The sequence below is a fragment of the Arachis ipaensis genome, chromosome B3 (genome assembly GCF_059453495.1).
Source record: "Arachis ipaensis isolate K30076 ecotype BB chromosome B3, ASM5945349v1, whole genome shotgun sequence".
In the NCBI taxonomy this organism is placed as follows: Eukaryota; Viridiplantae; Streptophyta; class Magnoliopsida; order Fabales; family Fabaceae; genus Arachis; species Arachis ipaensis.
The window spans coordinates 86726773-86736573 of record NC_142438.1 but is presented as its reverse complement, the minus strand read 5'-3'; the positions used below and the strand labels follow the sequence as shown (position 1 = coordinate 86736573).

The 9801-nt window shown below is 38.3% G+C and overlaps 1 non-coding gene across 1 annotated transcript; it reads left to right on the top strand.

Moving 5' to 3' along the window:
- The first annotated feature begins 5055 nt into the window (after window positions 1–5055).
- LOC148571456 (small nucleolar RNA R71) lies at window positions 5056–5163 on the top strand. The gene has a single exon (XR_015880411.1). It is a non-coding gene; the product is annotated as a small nucleolar RNA R71 (small nucleolar RNA).
- The last annotated feature ends 4638 nt before the right edge of the window (window positions 5164–9801 follow it).

The window sequence follows — 9801 nt, the reverse complement described above, 5'->3', positions numbered from 1 at the left end:
GTCTACTTTCCAAAGAAATTGAGAGCGTGCTATTTGGAGTTCTGTAACTCCAGAAAATCTACTTTGAGTGTAGGGAGGTCAGAATCCAGCAGCATCTGCAGTCCTTCTTCAGCCCCTGAATCTGATTTTTGCTCAAGTCCCTCAATTTCAGCCAGAAATTACCTAAAATCTTAGAAAAACACACAAACTCATAGTAAAGTCTAGAAATGTGAATTTTTATTAAAAACTAATAAAAATATACTAAAAACTAACTAAATTATACTAAAAACTATGTAAAAATAATGCCAAAAAGCGTATAAATTATCCGCTCATCACAACACCAAACTTAAATTGTTGCTTGTCCTCAAGCAACTGAAAATTAAATAGGATAAAAAGAAGAGAATATACTATGAATTCCAAAATATCAATGAAACTTAGCTCCAATCAGATGAGCGGGACTAGTAGCTTTTTGCCTCTTGAATAGTTTTGGCATCTCACTTTATCCATTGAATTTCAGAATGATTGGCATCTTATAGGAACTTAGAATTCAGATAGTGTTATTGATTCTCCTAGTTCAGTATGTTGATTCTTGAACACAGCTACTTTATGAGTCTTGGCCGTGGCCCTAAGCACTTTGTTTTCCAGTATTACCACCGGATACATAAATGCCACAGACACATAACTGGGTGAACCTTTTCAGATTGTGACTCAGCTTTGCTAGAGTCCCCAATTAGAGGTGTCCAGGGTTCTTAAGCACACTCTTCTTTTTGCTTTGGACCTTGACTTTAACTGCTCAGTGTCAAGTTTTCACTTGACACCTTCACGCCACAAGCACATGGTTAGGGACAGCTTGGTTTAGCCGCTTAGGCCGGATTTTATTCCTTTAGGCCCTCCTATCCACTGATGCTCAAAGCCTTGGATCCTTTTTACCCTTGCCTTTTGGTTTTAAGGGCTATTGGCTTTTTCTGCTTGCTTTTTCTTTTTCTTTTTCTCTTTTTTTTTCTTTTTTTTTCGCCATTTTCTTTTCTTTCTTTTTTTTTTCTGCAAGCTTTTGTATTCACTGCTTTTTCTTGCTTCAAGAATCATTTTTTTTTATTTTTTAGATTATCAAATAACATGTATCTTTTTTCATCATTCTTCAAGAGCCAACATATTTAACGTTCATAAACCACAATTTCAAAAGACATATGTACTGTTCAAGCATTCATTCAGAAAACAAAAAGTATTGTCACCACATCAAAATAATTAAACTAGTTTCAAGGATGAATTCGAAACTCAGTACTTCTTGTTCTTTTGTAATTAAAGCATTAATAAACGAAAAAGCATAGAAAGGTGATGGATTCATAGGACATTCATAGCTTTAAGACATAGACACTTAAACACTAGTGATCATGTAATAAGACACAAACATAAAGCATAATAAACGAAAAACAGTAAAATAAATAGACAAGGAGATTAAGGAATGAGTCTACCTTAGAGAAGGTGGCATCTTCCACTTCTTGAAGCACTAATGGTACTTTTGAGCTCCTCTATGTCTCTTCCTTGCCTTTGTTGCTCCTCCCTCATAGCTCTTTGATCTTCTCTAATCTCATGAAGGATGATGGAGTGCTCTTGATGCTCCACCCTTAGTTGTCCATGTTGGAACTTAAATCTCCTAGGGAGGTGTTGATTTGCTCCCAATAGTTTTGTGGAGGAAATTGCATCCCTTGAGGCATCTCAGGGATTTCATGGTGGGGAATTTCCTCATGCTCTTGTTGAGGTCCATGATCTCTTATTTGCTCCATCCTTTTCTTAGTGATGGGCTTATCCTCTTCAATGAGGATGTCTCCCTCTATGTCAATTCCGGCCAAATTGCATAGGTGGCATATGAGGTGAGGAAAGGCTAACCTTGCCTGAGTGGAGGACTTGTTAGCCACTTTGTAAAGTTCTTGAGGTATAATCTCATGAACTTCCACCTCCTCTCCAATCATGATACTATGGATCATGATGGCCTGGTTACTCGTAGGAATGATTGAGCGTTGAATAAACTCTAGCCATCCCCTAGCCACTGGTTTGAGGTCATGCCTTCTTAATTGAACCGGCTTGCCTCTTGAGTCAATTTTCCATTGAGCTCCTTCCTCACATATGTCTATGAGGACTTGGTCCAACCTTTGATCAAAGTTGACCCTTCTTGTGTAGGGGCGTGCATTCTCTTCCATCATTGGCAAGTTGAACGCTAGCCTTACATTTTCCGGACTGAAGTCTAAGTATTTCCCCCGAACCATGGTGAGCTAATGCTTTGGATTCGGGTTCACACTTTGATCATGGTTCCTAGTGATCCATGCATTTGCATAGAACTCTTGGACCATTAAGATCCCGACTTGTTGAATGGGGTTGGTGAGAACTTCCCAACCTCTTCTTCGGATCTCATGTCGAATCTCCGAATACTCATTATTTTTGAGCTTGAAAGGAACCTCAGGAATCACTTTCTTCTTAGCCACAACTTCATAGAAGTGGTCTTGATGGACCTTTGAGATTAATCTCTCCATCTTCCATGACTCAGAGGTGGAAGCAATTGCCTTCCCTTTCCTCTTTCTAGAGGTTTCTCTGGCCTTAGGTGCCATAAATGGTTATGAAAAAACAAAAAGCTATGTTTTTACCACACCAAACTTAAAATGTTTGCTCGTCCCCGAGCAAAAGAAGAAAGAAAGAAGGAGAAGAAAAAGAATAGAGGAGATGGAGGGAGAAGGTGTATTCGGCCAAGGGTAAGAAGAGAGGGTTGTGTTGTATGAAAATAAAGAAGGAAAGAGGGGTTTATATAGGGGTGGGATATGATTTAGGGTTCGGCCATTAGGGTTGGGGTTAGGAGGGAAAAGAGTTTGAATTTTAGAGGTAGGTGGGGTTTATGGGGAAGAGAGTATGGATGTGAGAGGTGAAGAGGTGATGGGAAAGAGTGATTGAGGTAATTGGTGAAGGGTGTTTGAGGAAGAGAGTTATGAAAAGGTGTGAAGAGGAGAGTAGAAGATGTGGGGATCCGATAGGGTCCACAGATCCTGAGGGGATCCTGTGGGGTCTACAGATTAAGTGGGGTCAAGGACTTAACATCCCTGCTCCAATTAGGCGTGTAAAACTCCCTTGCTGTGCAATCCTGGCGTTTAACGCCAGATTGCTGCTTGTTTCTGGCGTTAAACATCCAAATGTAGCCTGTTTCTAGCGTTAAACGCCAGACAGATGCTTGTTTCTGGCGTTTAAACGCCAGACTGCTCTCCTCCAGGGTGTGATATTTTTAATGCTATTTTTCATTCTATTTTTTATTTTTCAGTAGTTTTTGTGACTCCACATGATCATCAACCTACTAAAATACGAAATAACAAAAGGAAAATAAAATAGATATAATTAAATAACATTGGGTTGCCTCCCAATAAGCGCTTCTTTAACGTCAATAGCTTGACAGTGAGCTCTCATGGAGCCTCACAGATGTTCAGAGCATTGTTGGGACCTCCCAACACCAAACTTAGAGTTTGATTATGGGGGCTTTGGTTGACTCTGTAGTGAGAGAAGCTTTTCATGCTTCCTCTCCATGGTTACATAAGGAGATCCTTGAGTCTTAAACACAAGGTTGTCCTCATTCAGTTGAAGGACCAATTCTCCTCTGTCCTCATCAATCACAGCTCTTGCTGTGGCTAGGAAGGGTCTTCCAAGGATGATGGATTCATCCTCTTCCTTCCCAGTGTCTAGGATTATGAAATTAGCAGGGATGTAAAGGCCTTCAACCTTTACTAACACGTCCTCTACTTGTCCATAAGCCTATTTTCTTGAGTTGTCTGCCATCTCTAATGAGATTTTGGCTGCTTGCACCTCAAAGATCCCAAGTTTCTCCATTACAGAGAGTGGCATTAAGTTTATTCCTGACCCCAGGTCACACAGAGCCTTCTCAAAGGTCATGCTGCCTATGGTACAGGGTATTAAGAATTTGCCAGGATCCTGTTTCTTTTGAGGTAATTTCTGCCTATCCAATGCATTCAGTTCATTGGTGAGCAAGGGAGGTTCATTTTCCCAAGTCTCATTACCAAATAATTTGGCATTCAGCTTCATGATTGCACCAAGGTACTTAGCAACTTGCTCTTCAGTAATTTCTTCATCCTCTTCAGAGGACGAATACTCATCAGAGCTCATGAAGGGAAGAAGGAGGTTCAATGGAATCTCTATGGTCTCTAATTGAGCCTCAGATTCCTTTGGTTCCTCGAAGGAAAACTCCTTATTGGTCACTAGATGTCCCAGGAGGTCTTCCTCACTAGGATTCACGTCCTCTTCCTCCCTTGTAGGTTCAGCCATAATGGTTAAATCAATGGCCTTGCACTCTCCCTTTGGATTTTCTTCTGTATTGCTTGGGAGAGTACTAGGAGGAGTTTCAGTGACTCTTTTACTCAGCTGGCCCACTTGTGCCTCCAAATTTCTAATGGAGGATCTTGTTTCATTCATGAAACTTACAGTGGCCTTAGATAGATCAGAGACTATATTTGCTAAGCTAGATGGATTCTGCTCAGAATTCTCTGTCTGTTGCTGAGTGGATGATGGGAAAGGCTTGCTATTGCTAAACATGTTTCTTCCACCATTATTAAAGCCTTGTTGAGGCTTTTGTTGATCCTTCCATGAGAAATTTGGATGATTTCTCCATGAGGGATTATAGGTGTTTCCATAGGGTTCACCCATGTAATTCACCTCTGCTATTGCAGGGTTCTCAGGATCATAAGCTTCATCTTCAGAAGATGCCTCTTTAGTACTATTGGATGATTCCTTCAATCCATTCAGACTCTGAGAGATCATATTGACTTGCTGAGTCAATATTTTATTCTGAGCCAAAATGGCATTCAGAGTATCAATTTCAAGAACTCCCTTCCTCTGAGGCGTCCCATTACTCACAGGATTCCTTTCAGAAGTGTACATGAACTGGTTATTTGCAACCATGTCAATGAGTTCTTGAGCTTCTGCAGGCATTTTCTTTAGGTGAATGGATCCACCTGCAGAATGGTCCAATGACATCTTTGATAATTCAGACAGACCATCATAGAATATATCCAGGATGCTCCATTCTGAAAGCATGTCAGAAGGACACTTTTTGGTCAGATCCTTGTATCTCTCCCAAGCTTCATAGAGGGATTCGCCTTCTTTTTGTTTGAAGGTCTGAACATCCACTCTAAGCTTGCTAAGCTTTTGAGGAGGAAAGAACTTGGCTAAGAAAGCCGTGACCAGCTTATCCCAAGAGTTCAGGCTGTCTTTAGGTTGAGAGTCCAACCATATTCTAGTTCTGTCTCTTACAGCAAATGGGAAAAGCATAAGCCTGTAGACCTCGGGATCAACCCCATTGGTCTTAACAGTACCACAGATCTGCAAGAATTCAGTTAAGAAGTGAAAAGGATCTTCTGATGGAAGTCCATAAAACTTGCAATTCTGTTGCATCAGAGAAACTAATTGAGGTTTCAGCTCAAAATTGTTTGCTCCAATGGCAGGGATTGAGATGCTTCTTCCATGTAAATTGGAATTAGGTGCAGTAAAGTCACCAAGCATCTTCCTTGCATTGTTATTATTTTCGGCCATGTCTCCTTCTTTTTCGAAAATTTCTATCAGATTTTCTCTAGAGAGTTGTGCTTTAGCTTCCCTTAGCTTCCTCTTCAGAGTCCTTTTAGGTTCAGGATCAGCTTCAACAAGAATGTTCTTATCCTTGTTCCTGCTCATATGAAAAAGAAGAAAACAAAAAAGAAAATATGGAATCCTCTATGTCACAGTATAGAGATTCTTTATGTAAGTATAAGAAGAGAATAATGGAGGAAGGAAAAGATAAGAATCCAAACACAAGGGAGAGGAATGAGTTCGAATTCTTGGGTGAAAGAGGGGTGTTAGTAGATGAATAAATAATTAGAAAGAGATGAGGAGAAGAGAAATTCGAAAATTAAATAGATTAAAATAAAAGTATTTTTGTTTTTAAATTGAATTTAAAATAAAAAATAAAAATTAAAGTTCGAAAATTAAGAAAGGAAAAATGAATCAAATTAAATTAAATTTAAAACAATTAGTTAATTTAAAAAGAAATTTTGAAAAAGAGGGAAGGGATTTTCGAAAATTAGAGATAGAATTAGTTAGGCAGTTTTGAAAAAGATATGATTGAAATAGTAAACTTTTAAAATCAAACAAAAAGTCAAGTAGTTAATTGAAAAAGATTTGAAAATCAGTTTTTGAAAAGATAAAAAGTTAGAAAGGAAGTTAGAAAAGATTTTGAAATTGATTCTTAAAAGGATGTGATTGAAACTTAAATTGAAAAAGATTTGAAAAAGAAATTTAAAAAGATTTGATTTTGAAAATTAAAGTTGACTACTTGACTAACAAGAAACAAAAAGATATCATTTAAAATTTAAAGATTGAACTTTTCTTAAGAGGGAAGTAACAAACTTTTAACATTTTTGAATCAATCACATTAATTGTTAGCATTAATTTTGAAAATATGAAATAAAAATAAGAAAAAGATTTTGAAAATAATTTTTGAAATTTTCAAAAATCATAAAAGAAAATGAAAAAGATTTGATTTTTGAAAAAGATTTGAAAAAGATAGAATTTTTAAATTGAAAATTTGATTTGACTCATAAGAAACAACTAAATTTTGAAAAGTTTTGAAAAAGTCAACTCAAATTTTCAAAAATTTATGAGAGAAAAAGGGAAAGATATTTTTTTTATTTTTGAATTTTTAATGAAGAAAGAGAAAAACACAAAAAAAGACACAAGACATAAAAATTATGAATCAAAACACACAATGCATGCAAGAACACTATGAATGTCAAGATGAACACCAAGAACACTTTGAATGTCAAGATGAACACCAAGAACTTATTTTTGAAAAATTTTTAAGAAAAGAAAAACATGGAAGACACCAAACTTAGAAATTTTCAATAATTAGACTCTAACAAATTAAAATTGCATATGGAAAATAAAAAAAGATGCAAAACAAGAAAACATGAAGATCAAACAAGAGGATTCATCAAGAGCAACTTGAAGATCATGAAGAACACATGATGAATTTTCAAAAAATTAAAGGAAAATTAAAACACATGCAATTGACACTAAACTTAAAAACTGATATAAGACTCAAGCAAGAAACATAAAATATTTTTGGTTTTATGATTTTATTAAATTTTTTTTTTCGAAAATAAATAAAAGTAAAAAGCCTAAAAATAATATAAAATTACCTAATCTGAGCAACAAGATGAACCATCAGTTGTCCAAACTCGAACAATCCCCGGCAACAGCGCCAAAAACTTGGTGCGCAGAAATCATGATGGTTCATTCCTTGGTAACGGCGCAAAAAACTTAATACGCACATTCATAATCTTAGTTCTTTGTCACAACTTCGCACAACTAACCAGCAAGTGCACTGGGTCGTCCAAGTAATAAACCTTACGTGAGTAAGGGTCGATCCCACGAAGATTGTCGGCTTGAAGCAAGCTATGGTCACTTTGTAAATCTCAGTCAGGCGAATTCAAATGGTTATGGTGAATTGATAATTAAGATATAAATAAAACGTAAATTAGAGATAGAGATACTTATGTAATTCATTTGTGAGAGTTTCAGATAAGCGTATAGAGTTGCTTAGTTCCTCCTGAATCTCTGCTTTCCTACTGCTTTCATCCAATCCTTCATACTCCTTTCTATGGCAAGCTGTATGTTAGGCATCACCATTGTCAATGGCTACATCCTGTCCTCTCAGTGAAAATGGTCCAATGCGCTGTCATTTCATGGCTAATCATCTGTCGGTTCTCGATCATGCTGGAATAGGATCCATTGATCCTTTTGCGTTTGTCACTACGTCCAACACTCGCGAGTTTGAAGCTCATCACAGTCATCCCTTCCCAGATCCTACTCGGAATACCACAGACAAGGTTTAGACTTTCCAGATCTCAAGAATGGTTGTTCATGGATTCTAACTTATACCACGAGGACTCTGATTAAGGAATCTAGATATACTCATTCAATCTAAGGTAGAACAGAAGTGGTTGTCAGGTACGCGTTCATAGGTTGGGAATGATGATGACTGTCACGATCATCACATTCATATTGAAGTGCGAATGAATATCTTAGAATCGGAATAAGCTTGAATTGAATAGAAAAATAATAGTACTTTGTATTAATTCATGAAGAACAGCAGAGCTCCACACCTTAATCTATGGTGTGTAGAAACTCTACCGTTGAAAATACATAAGAACAAGGTCCAGGCATGGCCGAATGGCCAGCCCCCATAAAGGTCTAAGATAGCATAAAACTGATCAAAGATGATCCAAAGATGTAAATACAATAGTAAAAAGTCCTATTTATACTAAACTAGTTACTAGGGTTTACAGAAATGAGTAAATGATGCAGAAATCCACTTCTGGGGCCCACTTGGTGTGTGCTTGGGAGGTTTAGACTTTCATTGTAATAGCGGTGCACCGTCTTTTGGTCTGCTTTTATTGTAGCTATCCCTTCTGCTGTTGGGAATTTCATTCATAAATGTGGAGTCGAGACTACTGCGCCGAGCTGGTTTAATGTTGTCCGACCTATTAAGGCGTTGTAGGCTGAACTCACGTCGACTACGATGTAGTCTATCTTGAGTGTTCTTGACTGCTTTCCTTTTCTGAAAGTTGTGTGTAGTGAGATGTATCCAAGTGGTTGAACTGGGGTGTCTCCCAGTCCGAACAGGCTGTTTGGATATGCTCTGAGTTCTTTTTCTTCCAGGCCAAGCTTGTCGAAGGCAGTTTTGAACAAGATGTCGGCGGAGCTTCCTTGGTCTATCAGTGTACGGTGGAGATTTGTATTTGCCAATATGATAGTGATGACCATAGGATCGTCGTGTCCTGAGATGATACCAGATGCGTCCTCTTTGGTAAAAGTAATTGTGGGGATGTCGGGCGTTTCCTCCCTTCCCTCGACATGATATACTTCTTTAAGATGTCTTTTGCGAGATGATTTGGAGATCCCTCCTCCCGCAAATCCTCTGTGTACCATGTGGACGTGTCTTTCAGGCGTGCGAGGTGGTCGTTCTGCACGTCCGACATCTTCATCTCTTCTTCTTTTTCTGGGATCGTCTACTCGGCTTGCCAAATATCGATCTAACTTTCCTTCTCTTACTAGTTTTTCTATGATGTTTTTTAGGTCGAAACATTCATTAGTGGAATGTCCATATATTCGATGATATTCACAATATTCAGCCTGGTTTCCTCCTTTTTTTTTTTGCTTTTGAGTGGTCGAGCTGGAGGTATCTTTTCCGTATGGCATACTTCTCTGTAGACATCCACAAGAGATACCCGAAGAGGGGTATAAATGTGATATTTTTTATCTTTTCTCCGACATTATCTTTTTTCTTGGATTCTTTGTGTTTTTCTCGGGAGGAGTAGGAGGATCCGTGTTTCGAGGACTCTCCTAGTCGAGATTTTTCCTCCATGTTGATATACTTCTCTGCTCGTTCTTGTACCTCATTTAGAGATGTGGGATGCTTTTTCGATATGGAGTGGCTAAAAGGTCCTTCTTGCAAGCCATTGATGAGGCCCATGATGGCCGCTTCTGTGGGCAGACTTTGTATGTCTAGACATGCCTTGTTGAATCTTTGCATGTAGCTGTGGAGACTTTCCTGATCTCCTTGTTTGATTCCTAATAGACTTGGGGCATGCCTGGTTTTGTCTTTCTGGATAGAGAATCTGGCTAGAAACTTTTTGGCCAGGTTGTCAAAGCTTGAGATGGACCTGGGGGGGTAGATTGTCGAACCACCTAATCGCCGTTTTAGTTAAGGTAGTCGGGAAGGCTTTGCAGTGGACTGCGTCC